At 42.4% G+C, this 18,886-nt stretch overlaps 1 protein-coding gene and 1 long non-coding RNA gene across 5 annotated transcripts in view; one reads left to right on the top strand and one right to left on the bottom strand.

Moving 5' to 3' along the window:
- The window catches only part of nlgn2a (neuroligin 2a), a 264,100-nt gene extending 259,427 nt beyond the window's left edge, over window positions 1-4,673 (bottom strand). For 2 of the 4 annotated variants that reach the window (XM_082526500.1, XM_082526498.1), the window contains exon 1: window positions 3,782-4,671. The gene's annotated coding sequence lies outside the window, so the exon portion shown is untranslated. Of the gene's footprint in view, window positions 1-3,781 lie in introns of all 4 variants that reach the window. The other 2 variants (XM_082526499.1, XM_082526502.1) reach the window with 2 other exon arrangements.
- LOC309702115 lies at window positions 2,476-16,803 on the top strand. The gene is made up of 3 exons (XR_014275385.1): window positions 2,476-2,547; window positions 2,749-2,825; window positions 16,318-16,803. It is a non-coding gene; the product is annotated as an uncharacterized lncRNA (long non-coding RNA).
- Window positions 16,804-18,886: the final 2,083 nt, after the last annotated feature.

Genomic DNA, 18,886 nt, shown 5'->3' with positions numbered 1-18,886 from the left:
AGCTAGTCCGTTTCAACAGCGTCACAGTCAATCAGTAAAACAGAGAAAACAGGTTCGGCTTGTGATTAGCAGTAACCCGGATGAGATCACAACGACTGGTCATCAATTTAGAATGTGCTTACAGGCCACGTAGTCCTGTGAAGGCGTAATGAGATTCAGTGATACATCCATTAACTCTATGTTCCACGCTCCTCTGAGTCTTAGATCCTTCATATGTGCAAACAGGCTGCCACAGTTATTTAATATTTCCCTGTTATACATCCAATAATTGTCCAGTTTGTCACAGTGCTTAAAGTTAGCTGGAGAGTGGAAGGCAAATTCACATGTATGCAGATTTTAATTTCTTCCAGTAGTCCTAAAAATGTCTTCATGCGCCTTCAAAGTACCGAGTGACACACATACAAACTTCTTCTAACAGAAGGAAGGTATGAACAACAGCACCTCCCTGAGGACTTCTGTGTACAGCCAGCTTTACTAATTCATTCCAACTTTGCTAGACAAACATTTAATTTCCCCAGCATTCATCAGATGAGTCTCCAGTTCTCCAGACAGCGCATCAGCTGTCATAACGCTGAAGATCTCGCAGCCTAAAATTAGCAGCAGCTCCGATTACTCCACAGCGAGAAGGCTTCCTAACCCACTGGGAAACCTGCTGTCACTGATTTGTCAATAGCAAAAAATAAACAGTGAGGGACAAAATCAGACGCAGTAACACTGACAGGTAGGGCTTTTTAAAGCGCTGTGAAAGCGTGTGATCGTGATGACCATTTCATCGCACTCTGTCACAACACCGCCCTGCATCTGTTGACTGTTTAGCGACCCGTGCTAGGAGACATCAATCTACCCGTCGGCATGCTTTGAACACTTCAGCCCCATCTGCCTCTGGCTCTGCTGCATCTTGCCCGGGAGGGCTGGCATTGAGCAATGATTTTATGGGTTCTGCATGCATTTGATAAGGACACACACACACACACACAGAAACACCAATAAAAAATGTATGATTTCTTGCAAACAAAAGTATATAACAAGTTCCCATAAATGGATGAACAGTATATGGCAGAAACACTCAATCGTATCTTGTGGAGCTGTGGTCAGTCAAAGAAAATCTATTTGTAAAATGATACTGTACAATGCTTCAACCAAAAATCTGCTTAACTGAATCGACAGCAGAGCACTGACTGCATTCTACCTGCTCTCCTGCTTTACCTCAATGAATTATAGATAAACATAAAAACCCAGCATATTAAATCATTTTAACCTAGTTATTTTACACTAAAGCAACACCAATGGACAGCTGACCTTCTGCCCATGTTTGTAAGATTTCCAAAAACAGAACTACGGTAACCGGTAATCCCAACACAAGATGAAGATGGCTAACAGGCCCCATTACATGCTTTTCTGTTTTTAAGGGGAGAGAAGGCTTCACATCCAGCTCGGTCTGGGTCTAGCTGCTGCTACTGGCAAATTCCAGAACTGGAGAAGATGCTAAATGCCAAAGACACTGAAATATGTGCCAACTCTGATATATTTACTCCCAAAGCCTCAGGCCTGAAGCACAAAAGTTGGCCAGCCATTTTCAGAGGATATACTGTTTTGTTTGTTGAAGTGAGATATAGCTGACGCTTGACTCTTTGGCCTTTTTGGGGTTTTTTCCTCAGAAAAAAAATGTTATGCAGACAGTCTTATTTAACATGTCCCTCTTTTCCAATAATCTGTGGTTCTGAGAAACAGCCCATGTATGGACAGGTAAAACAAATGATTTTAACCGGAGAGTATCAAAGGCGGACACAGCTTCCGGGTCTACAAAGGGAAGCCAACACAAAGTGCTTTCAACCTGCATTCTTTCCAATGGCAGGCAAGGTGTGACTTTTCTGGTTGTGTTGAAGTCTACACAACCACAAAACAGTGCTTGGCCCCTTTTGCCTTTGACCTCAGTACACTTCCCTTTGTCCACTTTGCAAAGCTAACAATGAACAGAACTTTCCATTTGATCAATTATGGTCATTCTAAGAGGCAGAAAGAATGATTATTCTGGACATGCTCATTTGCTCAGGATTTGAGATTAACAAGCTTTTATCCAATAAGTTTGTTCAGTTAGGGTGTTTTGACACCTATAGTTCGTTTACTGTGGTCCGAATCACTTGATGAGTTTGTTAACTTGTAGCTTCTTCCTGGTTTGGTTTGTTTTCACACAGAGAAAAATCCAAGCAAACAAAAATGCATGACTACAAACCACATGAGAATGAGTCCCCTCATTGGACAGATGGAGTTTGTTTGGAACCATACCGAGACCACCTCCTCCAAAGGATCTTGGTGGATCCACCTTTTGCTCTGTCTCAGACCAGCTTCAGCCACCCCCAAGACCGTATACTGGGTAAATGGTCATGGATCCAACCCAGAGTGCTGCTAATGTAACGTTTCCTTCAGAGGTTATACCTCTGGCTGTCCAACCAATCAGAATATGATCATATGTGACTCAACCCGACCAGCAAACCTCGAGATGACAGCGATAACATCTAGAGGCCGACTAATGCCAATTTTTTAAGGGTAAAAGATTCTGATCTTCATATACATATTTATACTTACATTTATACACTCTGCAATGCCAGGTGCTCAGCTGCAATGAGCACCGAGAGCATTGTAACAATGGAGCTAGGATGTACTAATGTCTTTCCCTCTATTTCATTTTTATCTCTCTCTGTGTGTACGTATTGCTCGCTCACACAAATGTCTGCAATTCCTCAACAGATTGCATTAGCACGCCACCTTTATCCCCCTTAAACATCTCGGCGGGTCTTCAAAGTTTCTAGCTGGTTGCCGGCGAGGTAAATAACAACTCCTCTGTGACAACATCTATTTAGCACAAGGACACATTTCCACATATTTCCCTCTGCCTCCATTTAAATGCTTTCTCCCCACAGAGGAGATGTCCCTATCTGCTATATAGGGCAGGATAGCTGCCTAAACCAAGGAGAGCCTTCCCCTTCTCTGCTGTAGATAAGAACAGAGGTCTTCTTGTCCCTGTTGAATTCTATCATCTAGAAGGCCCTGCTGATCCGAATGCCCCACAACATCAGCCACAGCATATAAATGCACCCCATTCTTCGTGCTGTGTGTCTGTGTGCATTTATCTGTGTGTGTGTGCGTGTTTGTAGGGGAGCATTTAGGGGAATATGTTCTCATGGCCAAGGCGCTTCCTGGGGTCTTTTGAGAATAAAGGTCAGATGAAAACAGGCTTAATTTAAGTTGCTTGCGAGAATTCCCATGGTTTCCTCCTTCATCTCTATCTTCCAGATAATGCCAAAAAAAAAAAAGGCACAATGAGCAATTCTCTGCAATCTCAGAGAAGCTCTATTGATTAGAAAATGCTACAAATGCTGCATGTAATCCAGGGGCACAGGAATAAGCTGAGCCTGACCGAATGGCAGCCTCTGTTTCTCTCATCCCACCAGAAGAGCTCTGAGTGCAGGTCCCTCATTAATGGCACAGCGGATGCATCTTCTGTGTGATTATGGAGGAGCTCATCTGCACGAAGTGTGGTTCATTCTCAACAGGTCCACAGCAAATATACATACTTTTTTTTTTTTTTTAAAGCATGCTGGGGGGAAAAGACTGCAAGTAACACAACATATAATTCATTCCAGGCATGTTTTTTTTAGGGGTGGGGGTCAATGCATCCTCTCACTCAGCTGCTGACACACACTTTAGATATGAATCAAATTCGAAGAATTTTCAGTGAGAATAACCTCAATCAGCATCCACCGTGTAAACCTCAGCCTACCTGTTAACGTGGGATCCACGGGTGCTGGTAGGGCGCCAGATTCCCACTGCTGTTCTCTTCAGATTTCGTCCTTCTCCTTAAACCTTCCGCCAGCTCGCGGGAAAAACAAAGATAAAAATGAAAACAAATAAAAAAAAAAAAGAAAATAGCTCAAATACTTTGGGGAGGGAGGAGAGGGGGGAGGTCCCCCTCGGCAGAGCTCTACCTCGTTCAGTCCAACCGGGCCGGCAGGTGGGACTTCATGGCTGGAGACGATGACAGAGTGGAGACTGAATCCCAAAAATAAAGCTGCCTCTACTGCAATACCCACCACAAACAGCTCGGTTTAGTAGGATTCTCCATACGAGCAGCCGAGCTCGGGTTGGTCCCCGCAAGAAATGAATTTCTCTGCTGACAGTCCAGCGTGCCACAGGACCAATGTCTCTTTTTATCGAGGCCTTTAAACTGCAAAATAACCCCGAAATAACCCGGACGTGTCTGCGGGGACTCGGCGGATTTGACAGCCGGAAAGTATCACCTGTGTTGACCAGTGGTCTCAGCTACTCAGGTTTACTCTCTCGGACTGTGTTTTCTTCTTATTTTCCTAGGACATCGACGATAAATCCAAAATAAATCCCAGTAAAGACAGCCAAGACGCTGCCGAGCTTCCGGCTCGGCTCGCTTTAGCTTGTATCAGAAACGGCGGACGCACAAATCGCGGTGCTCCAGCAGTCTTGAAGAGAAGGATGCTGCCTCTGCCGCTGCTGCTGCTGCGAGGATGCCGTGACCGCTCCGGCTGGCCGTCGCGCGCTCGCGCACGTGCGCACCCTCGTAAGGCACGCACGCAGGCAGGCAGCTACGCTCGTCCCCGGCGTGTGACGCGCGCCGCAGTGTCCTCCCTAGCAAGCCGGTCGCCCTGGCAACGCTTTCCTCTGACCTCAATATGGTCGCTTTTTCTATTAAAGCGTGTGGCGTTCAGCGTGCTTTCGTTGACATATTCACTTGCTAGTGATAATAGGTGTTAATCCGCCCTCTTGTATAAAGGGTGTTCCTTCTTCTCTTCAAGGGGACTAAAAAAATAGTGCTGAGGAGTTTCTTTTTTTTTTGTCGGCATCACTCTCCTCCTTTCCTATGCTCGCACCCAGCCCGGCAGAGCTGCATCATCATGACGTCAGAGGACATTAAAGGGATACTATCCCATTTTTTTTACATCCTCTCCTCCATCACTCTGCATCTTTCTTTCCCTCTATCCCTTCACCATTCTCCTAACCTCCACCATTTCCTCATCCATCCACTTCAGTTCATACTGGCAGACTGGCTAGTGCTTACTGCAGAGACATATTTGAGGCGTGAATATCACATTGCCAGGGCCAAATGAGACAATAAACTAATTTTACAGTGAAATCGCGGGAGATAAAAATGATACTCCCGACTTCACCAGCTTGCATGATTATTTATTTTATATTTTACTTTAAGGGATAATAATCATCAAACATCCAGCACGGCTGGGTCCCTGATCTCATCAGTGCAGATGGTAATGGCAGTGTGGTGGCAGCACCTGCTCCTCTGGATGCAACACAGCCACATGCCTGTCTTATTACCGGGTTCGTAACACAGCCAAACATCTGCCTCCGTCACTATTCCACTGCAGAGCCATGTATCCACAGTTGGTGGCTGATGCCTGCCAGGAATTCCCAGCTCGCTGAATAAAACTTTTCTTTTTTTTTTTTGCTCCATCGTCACCTTCTGCTGTTTGCAGTCACTTTAGTTAAAGTATAGTCTAACAACGGTAACCCCTAGGTACAGCCAGCTGATGCCTGTGCTCCCAGACAGATTTACAGCTTTACATCCGTTCACTATTCACATCCTCATAAACCACAGAGAAACAGGCTGTCTCTCCACCCATGTGGGGAGCTGATCTGTTGTCAGTCAGCCAAAACATCATGTCCACCCGTCTTGCTTTTTACCTTCAGACACCTCAAAAATGCCTGAGAGGAGGCGGAGAGAGAGAGGAGGAGGAAGGGGGAGAGCGGACACTGTGGGGCTAAAATTTCCACTACTGAGACAAATGGTCTCTGCCGGTCGATGTTCATTCCCCCTTTTGACATCCCAAGGCCAATCTGAGGAGGCAGAGGGCCTGTAAATGCGTGTCTGCATGTACAGCCGTGATTTTGATGTCCTACACTTGATAGACCCTAGCCAGGCATCAGAGGTAATGGCCCACCAGGGAAACCTGATACCTGAGCCTGCATGGACCATCCATGCCTGCACGCAGCTCATTCCTAAAGCCGTGATGCTATTTTGTTAGAGGTCAGTTTTGCGGTTGTTAAGCCCCGGTGGGAGCTGCTGTCCTGAGCAGAATTCATGTGTTTATGTGTGTGTTCCAACATCATTAAAGCCGGTTGTGCTTGATTACTGCAGCTCTCTGCATAACTGACCAGTCAACCGCCCCTTTGATGTGCCCCTGGGGTCCCTGCAGACACCCACCTCAGATTCTTTTCTTCTATTGTCTGGATTTTCAAAAGAGAGCTACTTTAAAAGGAAATAGTTGGTGCCCACAAGGGAAAACAATGCATTGAGACTTACAGGGAATACATTGTTACACTGATGTGGAAAAAAAATAAGTACATCCAGTGGGGATTTTTTAACTTTTTCATCATATTTTTTCCATCAAAGTATGAATTCTGCATCTTAAATCTCAAAAAGAAGAGAGCACAGTTATAGAATGGCCTGTTCAAAGCCCAGATTTGAATCCAGCTGAAATGTTGGGGGATTTAAAATGAGTTGTATATGCAAGGAAAGCCATAAATCCTGCATATGAAGGGAATTTGAGTGATTCCAATCTTTTGACATCCAACATCTTAGCCACTCATTTATTTTTACTTGCATCCAGTTATGTTTAGGATTAGTGTTAAAATTCTCAGCCTCATATTCTGAGCGTTTCACAGTCAGGCTGATCTCACTATCGTTCTTTATGTTGCCTAAAACTCTACCTAAGCTTTCCAGTGTATCGTAGCCGATTCTGTGGTTCAAAAATCAGGTAAGCTATGGATGCATCAGACTTTTGTATTATGCTTTTTTAATTTGTATTTCTTGCACGTGCAAGAAATATATCTGTATCACCTTTATTTCCAGTGGTCTTGATTTTGAACCCAGTTTTCTTTCTATTTTTGCTTTAAAAATCTGCCTTCAAAATCATTTATGCATGCTGTGTATCGACTTTACAACCTGCTTTGCTTGTTTAGAAGCAGAGGCTAAATTAATAACGGATACGACGCTAACTTAAGAGGCCAAAGTGTACATAGTTTTTTTCCACCAATGCTTTTTTACAGCTATTATCTTTAAATACACAAACAAAGGAAAAGCAAGCTTCTGTTCTTCAAGTACACTACTAAAAAGCTTGCAGTTTTTTCCACCAATAATTTTTTACATCCATTGACGTAAATCAGTTGAAGTAATTTTCTTTGTAGTGTTGTTTAGTACCACCGCAAAACTAACAATTTAGCTTGCACTTGCTACAAAATGTTCCTTTTGCACTACAGACAGTAACGCAAGTGTTTGAGTCCAAAGTGTACTTACTTATTTCACTGAATAATTTCACACACAGTAATAAATCTGTTGAATAAATAAGTGAAAAAAGCTAATTATCCTTATGCTACTGTTGAGGTAGACCACCAAGAACCTAAAAATGTCGTTGGAAAGTGTTACACTTTATTCAAAAACAATACGAGGATGTACGTACATGGCACTGTAAGGCACAGTAACACATGTCCACACCCTGTGGATTTAATATTCCATTAACAGGCAGGAACAACTGCTACATTCTTCAATATCACAATCAAATAATTTGTTTGCTCTGAGGTGTTTGCAATAATATGTCACTGCAATCTCATAAAGCCATTAACCTTTCTGTCTCAGGCACCCAGAGTATTTTCTCTCCGCCTAATTTACTTTCCAGCAACCTGACCCAGTAAGTATACCCACAAATCCCTTCTGTGTTTGCAGACTGAGACGTACGACACTGTCACACACTTTAAAACCGACTGTCCAGGAGAAATACGTTATTGGTCCCTAGTAATTAATTCACAACGACTGTAGTATGCACTCACCTATGTACACATAGTCGGAGGGTATTACTCCTCTGTGGGTAGGGAAGGCCTGCAAAAGTCTGTTCAAATAGCTGGCAACAAACTCAGAGCCAAGAGCTTTTAACTCACAAAGCTGTTTAGGGGAAAAGAGACAGAGCTACTACATGGCTGGACCTTAGCTTGGCAGGAGAAGCAGAGGGACTGCATGGTACAGACACTTTAAATGCACTCATTCTCCTCTTCTTCTCGCAACAGTAATTATCCTTCAGTCATACACCGCAACAATGAAAGCTCAAAATCTTGCCCCTCTTATCCTCCCTCGGTGGCCTTATTCCATTCTCTGTAGTGTCACCATTACATCTTTAAGGCTGTTATATATCACACAGTGTCTGCTCTTTACTGCTAAAATTGTCCCAGATAACCTTTGTTGACTTGTGCATTGCTTCACTTTCCTTCTCTTCAGTCTTTATACCTCCGTGTTGGCTGTGAGGCACCTGCCTCAATCAGCTTCCTGCTCTTTACCTCCTGGTGTCATGCTGTGTTTCACACACTCACATTCTCACTTATTACTATAAAGGTTGTTGTTGTTTTTTTTTACCAGAGAGTTATTTATTGGAAGTGTTGCTCTGCTGCAGATTGCGATGTATGAGTCAAGTATAGCATAGAAAGATAGCTTAAGTATTAGTTAGATCTGTGGAGCACGGTGTCATTGTCCATTCTCAGTATACACTGGAGATAAAAGATGGAGTAGTCGCTGTGAATGGTCTAGCATTGGCTATGGGTGTCAGCTAACGCTAGCTATTTGGTTGCATTCAGGCATTTTAACATGGAAGCTAACAGGGTTTGAAACACTTATGGAGCCAGCCGTAAGTGTTCACGAGACTCATTAAAAGTCTTTGGCACCCAGAGGTTGTGTACTTATTTTCATGAAGAAAAAAGTATTTCCTCTTTGTCACATTACTGATGTGTTACGATCAAGGGTAATAAACGCTACCTGCTAGCCAAAACTAGCACTAGACTAGCATGGTTTTTATATGGGCTACAGAACTTTAAACTGCATGCTGAGGAAGCTTAATTGCAATAAATGTATATTGATAATTTATCACATTGCACAAACACATCTTGGTTGCTCATCTTACAACAGTAATCTTTCCTTTTATACCTGAAGTTGGAAGATTTCTGAGTCATGAAATGAAATGATCATGATGTTTATAAGCTAGGGTTTTTTTTTTTTTTTAAGCCTTGAAAAAAATATCAAGCTTGGCTGATTATTTAGCTTATAATATTTAGTGTTTATGTTGTGTTTTTTTTTAAATAAATAATGGAGCGGTCAAGTCAAGTCAAGTCAAGTTGGCTTTATTGTCACTTCAACCATATACAGTTTAACAGTACACAGTGAGGCGAAACAACGTTCCTCCAGGAACCAAGGTGCTACATGCAACATAAATTTACAACATAAATTAACAGAAAACACTAAACTAGCTAACTAAGAGGCCTAGTTAGCTGTAAGTCCACATTAATAGATGCATGAAACGTTTCGGTCTCTACGAGTTCCTGATAGTAATAACCTGTTTCTTTAGCCACTGCTGTAGGTAGTGTAGAGCAGCTTGTGTCTGGGAGCTCATCACAATGTCACATACATGCATTGTTATCTCTGTGATAATAAAAGTGTTTACTATAGACTCGGGATGTGTTTGGGAGTTGTTTTTCCATGTTAAGGTTGAGAAAGATGCTGGCCTCCTCCCGAAGCTGCTAAATCAATACATTCAAGGTTAAGTGAGATCTAGAGAGGAAATGAATCCAGTATGTTGTACAAGATGTTGTAATAATTGCTAAGAGCATAACTGTCTCTGCAGAGAAACCAATACTTCTACACCACAAACCTCAGAAGGCTTATGACCTGCTGAGGTTTCTGTTGATTTATTTACCTGCTTTCTGTCTTCCCTCCATTTCCCACCCTCACCCAGAAACCCTCTGCCAGCCTCTCCTCTTACCACTAAGTCTCCTTCCCTCCATCCAGCTATCGTCCCTCCCTCCGACCCTGCTTTCTGATATCTCTGCTCCTCAGCAAGCTTTCACCCCCTTGGGGTCGGGGATCGTATCCCTCTTCTCTGATCTGAAGCAGCAGGGAGCCCAGCAGATTAGTTCTGAAGTAGCAAAGCTTGCATTGGTTCCCATCATATGCCGCACCTTCTCTCGCTCTCTGTAGCAGTATCTCAGTGCCACACGCAAACACATGCACATCCTATTAGCTGGAGAGGCATCTGTTTTTAATTGTACCCATCTGAGCACTGGCATAGTTTCCACATCCATGAATCGGCCAGAGCTAATTGCAGCACCACATGTCCCTTCGATGCAGGCTGTTGCACTGAGATATAAAGAAAGAGAAAGAGAGAGGCCTGCACAGTGTGACTTTGCATTTTTCATTGACTCCTCTGAACTTAAAACTTTATGGCCTAGTGATCACATATGCACGTGTAGTTTTTATTAACATTAATAGGTTCATATGTTGCAACGGTGAGTGAGAGAGGCTTCTGAGAGAGGAAGTCTGGACGCATGCATTATTCATGGTAAGGAGGTAGTAAACTCACATAATGAACAAGCGAACATGTGCTCGATTGATGCAAGTATTGAGCTTCCCAACACTTTATAGTGCAAATGGACAGCAGCATATGTTCAGCTCATACAGATGGCACACATACGGTATACAGAATGGAATACACCCCTGTAATTAAATAAACCACATGATCTCCAAACCGGACAGTAGAATAATATCTGATAAACTCAAAGTAGAGACCTCACTGCAGAACTCATCACACCTTTATTAAAGCCATTTGCTTTTTCTGTACTTCATATGACCACTTTAATTTTTGGTGACAGACTCAGACCTCTTTAGCCTGGAGGATAACCGGTTTTAAAGTGAAGCCAGTGCAGGTCCTTTACTGGTGCAAAAAGAAAAAGCAGTCCCTTCTTTTTAAAATTGGAAAAATGCTTGTAGAAATTCCCAACTTTAACAATCAAAATGTTTACAGCCTACAATAAATATGTTGGTTTATATGAATATGTTCCTTCTTCATAACAGCTGTACATGGATGACTTTTTCTAACTCATCTATTTAGATGCCAATGCATGCAGCTGATCCAAGTATAAGAGGCCTCACTCTGGTAGTTAGAGCTTCGTTGTAGAGTCGACCTCTTGAACGTGTTTGTGCCTTCTTAGGAATTCTTTAATGGATTAATGCATCTCTAGCAATACAATTCAAGGTTTCTTTTTGCTTTTTGTTGTTAAAAACAAAGCTGCAGCATGTTTGTGGCTGTACAGATGACACGTTTTAGAGTTTTACCAATGCCGCCATCTTGGATTATTAAGGCACAGTGAGGACTTCCAATTTTCCCAGTTGAAAGTCCAACTTGAGGAGGTTAGGGTCCTGACTGAACTTGAAAATTCCAGCTTCAAATTTATGCACTGTTAACACTAATTAATAGGTTTTTAGGACATGAACTGGACCCATAAGGTTTGTTTGCTAGCATTAACTGTGCACCCATGTATCCTGGCTCCTGCAGTAGTAAATAGCAGTAGTAAAAACACCAAACAAGAAGAACCAAATGAGGAACAAACATTCAAACATATTCAGGAGGGCTTAAGGGCTTCATAATATCACAGACTGTTCAAAAATAAATAAATAAAAAATATGGGTTGCTATGAGGTAGAGCCAGTCCAAGAAGTTTGTGCTTGCTTCTTGCTCTGTTTATATTTCTGCCTTTTTTTTTTTTTTTTTGGAAACTTGTGTGATTCTGGCAGTGTGCTTTGGGTTGTTACCGGGCAGGAATATTCCTCCACTGCGAGGTTTCTGGAGCCATCCTGTCAGCCTGTGTTTTTGCATATTCACAGGCATTTCTGGTGCCATCTATAAATGTCACATCATACATCACACTCATTCCTCTGAGCTTCATTGTGAGGAAAATGCATTTACTACAGCAGTCTTGGCTAGAAGTCCACTCCAACTAGGCCACGCCACATATTGAATAGTTTAACTGATACGTTTTCAGAGTAAGTTTTATCTTGTAGTTCTGTGCTACAGAGGGAGCAAGAGTTTGTTTTATTAATGTATTTTTTTTAATGTCACGCATATATGTTTAATTATACCACGCTCTATAAAGTCCATGAGCTGTCACAAAATTTAGATTTCAGCTAATAATCCCTGTACCTGCTAGGTTTGAAGCACTTGTCCATCTGTTTTCCACAGCAAGACTATCCAAGTAATGCAGTGCTGTCTGTGGCATTTTCAGAGGACAGCCATTGTGGCGCTAATGACTACAACTTCAGCAAGTTGTATGATTCGCAGATGTTGTGCAGTTGGTTGGTTTTTCTATAGAGAGGGTGTTTCTGAATTTAAGATTTAACCTGCTATTAATGTGTCAACCACAAGAGTTTAGCTTTTACTGCAACACCCACGACACATGCAAAGATCCATGAGCACATGGGAGCACATGCACCCACAGGATATAATAGCTGTAAGATTGATAATCCTGCCTGCACATATCTAGAGTGAACAGAAGACAGGGATTATGTGGTTATTTCAGCCACCGATCGAATAGTCATCCAGCAGTTAAATCATCTCAAGTAATCAGCATTGTGTTTTCCAAATGTAATGTTACAGGAGTTTATGAGCACAGCAGTGAGACTCTATAGGGAATCATAGTTTATGGCTTAATAACTAAAAGGAAAACTTAATAAATGTGCGTTTTGGGCCTCAGGCTGGCACACCTCTCACTATAGTGTTTGTCTCTGTTAAAATGCATTGTGTCATACAATATGTGGATTTTCAGGCCATCCATTATTCCAGCTGTTTTTGCCTGCCTTCTCTCACGTAGTGAAGTTCCTGTCAGGTCCTCTTGTTTCCTCTCCTCATCCCAAACAGTGCGTGGTAGATTGCTTCCCCTTACCTCAGCCTGGTTCTGCTGGAGGTTTCCTCCTGTTAAAAGAGTTTTTCCTTCCCACTGTTGCCAAGTGGTTGCTCAAAGAGGGTTGTTTGCTATTTATTATTTTAAGGATCCACCTTACAGTGTATAAAGCACCTTGAGGTGACTCTTGTGATATGGTTGTTGTGAAAGCATCATTAGAATGAACAAGATGTAAAATAATCCTGCTGCCAGTGATTGCACCGATGTCGTCCAATGCAGATTTCACTGGCACTGGATGTCAATGAGTGTTGTCCGGATTGCTGGCCTTTGCAATATACTGGTGTGCCTGTCGAGCAAAACACAGCCTCTTTAGTTCAATACACTGTGCTGTCAGCTTATCTTCCCTTATGTTTTTGAACATTGTGAACTAACAACCCAGAGAAAAACTTGTAGAGCATATTTTCTAAGTATTGTATCAGCTATTACTGTTAGGTGACTTAAACGGGTGGATTTAGTAGCAGAAACACACACGGGCTCGGGATTGCGGTGGATCCGGATTTATTTACAGTACTAGGGGAATATTTACAAGGGATGGGGCTATGTACAGTGACAGGGTAAATGTGCGAGGAGACGGAGCTGAGCGGATGAAACAGAGCCGAGGTATGCGGGAGGATAGGTGGCGCACCGGAGCGACCTTAGGATGAGGGACAAACAGAGTTAGGGGATAGCGTCGAAAGTCAAGATTTAAACTTAGGTGAACGGGGAGAGTTGGAGAGCTTACTTGAAACACAGAAAATACAGGTATGGGCAGTGGTGACAGGCTGGTGCGAGGTAAATCTCTGTCACAGATCCGAGAAGGCCAATACCAAACGAAACAGGCAGGCGAGCAGGCGGCGAGACAGGCTGGTGCAGAGGGAAAGCAGGCAGGAAGACGGATCTTTAAACATACAGCTTAGTAGCGTGGAATCAACAGACTCTTGTGGAAGCGACAATACTCCGACACCAGACGTCCGTCACACAGCTCCATAAATGCTCCCACCAGTAGTGGTTTTTGATATGGGCGACACGGGCGGTTGCCCGGGGCGGCATCGTGGTGGGGGGCGGCATCACGGGCATCGGCAAAAAAAAAAAAAATTGCTAGTACTCATGCTGCCCCGACATCATGCCAGCGCATATTGGGAACGGCATAGGCACCGATCAATTTTCTATCGCCCATTTGCTGGGAGTAAGGGCGCCCTTCGTTTGCAAGGTGCGCCAGAGGGAGTGTTCGCCCAGGGCGCCAAACAGGCTAGGACCGCCACTGGCTCCCACTGATGAAGTCCGATGCGCCGCAGGTGTCCTGCCTACCTGTGCCGAAAAGGGAAACAAAACCCAGGAACAACAACACACATGCCCACCAGATCCTAATAATTACTGCACAAATCTCATTTTATATGTCACAATGGATGTATATAGCCATATATTTGATGGATTACAAGCATTCCTGTGAAGCTCATACAATTGCTCCTGTCCTGTCCTATGATTGTTCATCCTCACGGTGATCTCACTGTGAGAAACGCATGCTTTTCACCACAGCTTTCATGTAATTTCAGTCAAAGCTGAAATTACATGAAAGTAACCAAAGAACTGAAAGTAACCAATGCCTTTATCAATCGTTTTTGCTATTTGGAGCCACTTGCCTGTGTTTCTATTTATTTATTTATTTATTTTAAACTCACTCCATGTCTCGACAGCAAAATTTATGTCCCGCAGTTTCATGACGACTCTTCAGGGATGCTGAGGCCATTCGCCAGTTGCTGAAGCCATTATTAGTAAATGCTGGCTCCAAATGAAACCCAAACCCTTGTTTTAATAAATATAAATAAGCAAAGCAAAATGCTAAACCTCTGTGCACACTGTATTCTAGCACATTTATATTGGTCCAACCAACTTTTATTTAAACTTATGTGCTCATTCTCAAATGGTGATGGGGGAGACTTTTGAGGAACCGGTCATCATGGGCCTTCTTGAGGACGAGCACTAATACCATCAGCAATGCTAGCATCCTCAGTGGGTCCCCTTCTTCATATCCATCATCAGGCTTTGCCTTTCCCAGTTTAGATCCCTAATGCTCCTGACATTTTTGTTAATTGTTGTAAAAGTTCACGCTCACTTTTAAGTTTCCATAACTGAACGTTTATTGATGAAAAAACAAACCCTTATGCACGTTGCTAAAGCTAAGTAGGCTAGCTAAAAATCGCACATTAGCTAACAGGAAGTCAGTGGAAGGACGTAAGTTCAAGGCTGCACCTTATGGCTAATCAGATCTTTTTTTCCCTTTAGTCCAAAACTATTTTTTAATAATGTATCTTTGTTTTTATAAATTATAGTATTCACTGTAAACATTAAAATTATAATAGCACACATGTGCCCCTTGAATTCACAGGTGTAACTAGTTTTTCCAATGATCATATATTTTCTAACTTGTAAGTCATTCTTTCAAATCTGTATTGTCAATGAAGTTTTTCTGAAGTATTTGACCACATTGTCTAACCCCACTAGCCGTTTGTGGCAGCTATATGCTGACATGCAGTTGTGTTTTACAGTTAAGTAACCTACAGCCTCGAGTGAAGTCAGAAACCTACAGGAGCTAACATGAAATTAAAATGTTAAAAGGCATTTTGTTAGCTATGCATAAGCCTTGAAGAAGAAAGTGGACGAGTCTTTGACGGTACTCTGATAGGAGCGTTAATTCCATGACTTTTGTTGGTCCTTTCATGTGACACGTTCTTATGTGTAATATCAGAGATTTTTAAATGGGATGTTTTGAATTGCAGAACAATAAATGCTCGATTGTCTCTTTGCATTAACCCTTTGATTAACTGATGACCTATCTAGGTTAGGGTTTAGGGATAGGGTTTTAGCTTGGCTCCAGCTCCCTGTCACCCTGAGCTGGAGTTAATTGTGACAGATGGAATTATCTTATCAAAGAGTATGAACTCATTTGCTTTCTTGCTCCTTTTAACAAGTTTTTATTGGTCTTGATCTCATTGTACTCATCACATTAACTTTAAAGAGTCTTGGCAACATTGTTGCACTCACATCCAGTGGGTCAAGAATTATGAGGTGATTAGCATTTGTGAATCCCCACCACCACTACCACCACCGACTTTGCTGAGACTTTGGAGGTAATAAAAGGCTCATTTCCAAGAGTTTCCAAGCAATTAGCAAAATAATGTCATTCATTTTCCACGAGTGACAGGTAATGTATGACTAACTGACTGCTTGATGTTAATTGATTGCCTTACTGACCCCAACCAAAGCAGAATAAAGGATGCCATTTAATAAAGCAGAACAAAGTGTGAAAATCAACATTTTCTATCATGCACGGGTTTCTAATACAGACCAGCGTGCTCGCATTTCCATGTGTGACTGTACAGACGCCATTATGAATAATAAGCAGAATGAGACGCAGTTTTACCGGTTATTAGGCAGGCTTATCCTGGCCTGACATTTTGCTGAGTGTAATTGTTTTTGATGTATTTAATTCATCCACTGTCTGCCTTCCTTTTGTTTTCTTTTGCAGCTTGCTGCCTCGTGAGCAAAGCATTCAGAAACGGAGAGGCACCATAAGGAGCACAGCTAAATCAACATAATGAAAGCAGAAAGTGGCTCCTCTGGGAAGAGTATCCAGGTGATAGGCATCTCAACGACTCTATCACGAGCTATATCATTGTTCCAGATGGATGACGTTGAGCTTAAAGCAATTGTTTCCTTGCGATGTGTAAAACACTTAAAGTTTCCAGTGTTATTAGATTAGGTGATTAGATACTTTAATGGTCCCTGTGGGGGAAACTGGCTCTAGATAAGAATTAAACAGAAAGCACTAAAGATAATACTACATGCAATTTGTAAAAACGAGCACCTGAGTGAGTGTCTCACTCATTAGGAAAGGTGTTAATATAAGGAAATAAGGGCTAAGATAAGGGGAAAGAGCTAAAAGGAGCCAAAGTTTAAATCAGTGTATTTTTTATAAAACTGGTCGTGGTGACAAGGCTATGGAGAATTAACGTCCCGCTTTACTGTTTTAATCAATTCTATAATACCTTTTAATCTCTTTCAGTTCATTACTTGTGATTAAAGTCTTGCAATTTTACGGTTTTGTTCACTCCTGTTATTCTACTTTGTTTCCACATAAAGACTCATTTCCAGGAGCACCAGCAAATGAAAACTTTAATAAACCCACTTGTATCAACTGTCTTACACTAAGTGATACACAAGTGTAAGACCCAACACCAGACGCATTTTCTGGAGCTGGAGAAGACCAAATTAGAGTTGATAGAAGAGGCACAACTGGACGTACTGATGTCAGTATCCATGCATCCAGTTCCAGTTGTTAATCAGTTACAGCTACTCTGGCGTTAACGAAATTAACACCAGGTGCACTAGACAGGCAACGATGAAACAATCCCCAAAACGGCTTTACAGATGGAGGCCACTGACATTCCTCCAGCCCCATCACCTTTTCTGACTCTAAGTCACAGGGTCAGTGTCACTACTGCTCTAATGAGGCCATATCTGGTCCTTCCATAGGTAGTCCAAATACTCCAGGATGGCACATCAATATGCGCCATTGCCAGAAGGTTTGCTGTGTCTCCCAGCACAGCCTCAAGAGGATGGAGGAGATTCCAGGAAACAGATAGTTATTCTAGGAGAGCTTGACGATGCCATAGAAAGTCCAAAATCCATCAGCAGGACTGGTATCTGCTCCTTTGTGCAGGGAGAGGATGAGCAGTGGAAACACCTACAATAGGACCTCCAGCAGTCCACTGTGTGACTGTCTCTGACCAAACAATCACAAACAGACTTCATGAGGGTGGCCTGAGAACCTGACATCCTCTAGTGGTCTTTGTGCTCAATGCCCGGCTTCATTGGCATTTGTCATAGAATATCAGAATTGGCAGGTCCAGCACTGTTGCCCTGTGCTTTTCACAGATGAGGATCAGCCTGAGCACATGTGACCACGTGAAAGGGTCTGGGGAAGCCGTGCAGAACGCTGTGCTGCCTGTAACATCGTTTGGCAAGACCAGTTTGGTGGTGGGTCAGTGGTGGTCTGGGGAGGTGCACCCTTGGAGGGACCTCTACAGGATAAGCAATGGCACCCTGACTTTTATTCCTAACACATTACCCAGTCCATATCAGTATAGAGATCCAGTGTGATTTTTCTTATTGAGTATTTTCAAAATGTTTTTTTTTATTTTTGAGCAATGTATATGTATACAAATCTTTTTGCGTCCGTCTTGGCAAAAGTTAGTTATGACTTGCAATTATAGACAGCAGCAGTAAAAAATATTGTCATTGTGAAAGCTGAATACAGATTAAGTTTACAGTTACGGCTGAATGTTTTTACTGTCGTTAGGGACATGAAAACAAGGAACCAAATGCATTATTTCTCCAGACTAAAACATGAATGTACGGGGATACTTTTACACGGTGAGACTATATATATATATACATATATATATACACACACATAGCAGAGCAGCATTAAAAGTAAACAGCATAAAGTGGAGTTGGTTCACTCCTACATGAAGCCATTTCATTGCACTAATGTTGCCATGACACTTTCTCTTCGTGAAAGTATGAATCTCTTTGGTTCATCTTCCTGCTCGCCATCTCCTGCGTCTCTCCAGGTACATGACTAATGAGGCCAGGATTTAAAAAGTCGCAAAGCCTTTGCAGAGATTTACTGTTCTATTCCTTGTTGCTCCCTTTTCTTTCAAACATAAAGGGATTGGTTGTAGAAACCCTGCTACTTCTTACATTCTTCACAGCTGATTCTAGCTGTCCACCGGGCACTGGACAGCGAGGCTTAAAATCCGGCTCTAACTCTATCTCCATGTGAGATGCCTCGAAAAAAAAAAGAAGCCAAGACCCTTCTCCTGGTGTTAATTAACTCCTCTGATGGCATTCATGCTGGAGGGGGTTGCTGATTACCACTTTTGCCAACATTTGCCTAGTTAGAATATTTAAAGATTCATAATGTTGAACTTATGCGTGTGGGCATCCGTTCCTCCCCTATTTCACTCTGCTGTGAATTTAGCTCCTGGCAAATATGCGTCCATCAGAGCCGTGGCACGGAAATTCTAATGGTG

Source organism: Aulonocara stuartgranti (assembly GCF_965226115.1).
Source record: "Aulonocara stuartgranti genome assembly, chromosome: 3".
NCBI classification, from domain to species: domain Eukaryota; kingdom Metazoa; phylum Chordata; class Actinopteri; order Cichliformes; family Cichlidae; genus Aulonocara; species Aulonocara stuartgranti.
The sequence above is the reverse complement of the archived record's forward strand: the minus strand, read 5'-3'. Positions and strand labels throughout refer to the sequence as shown.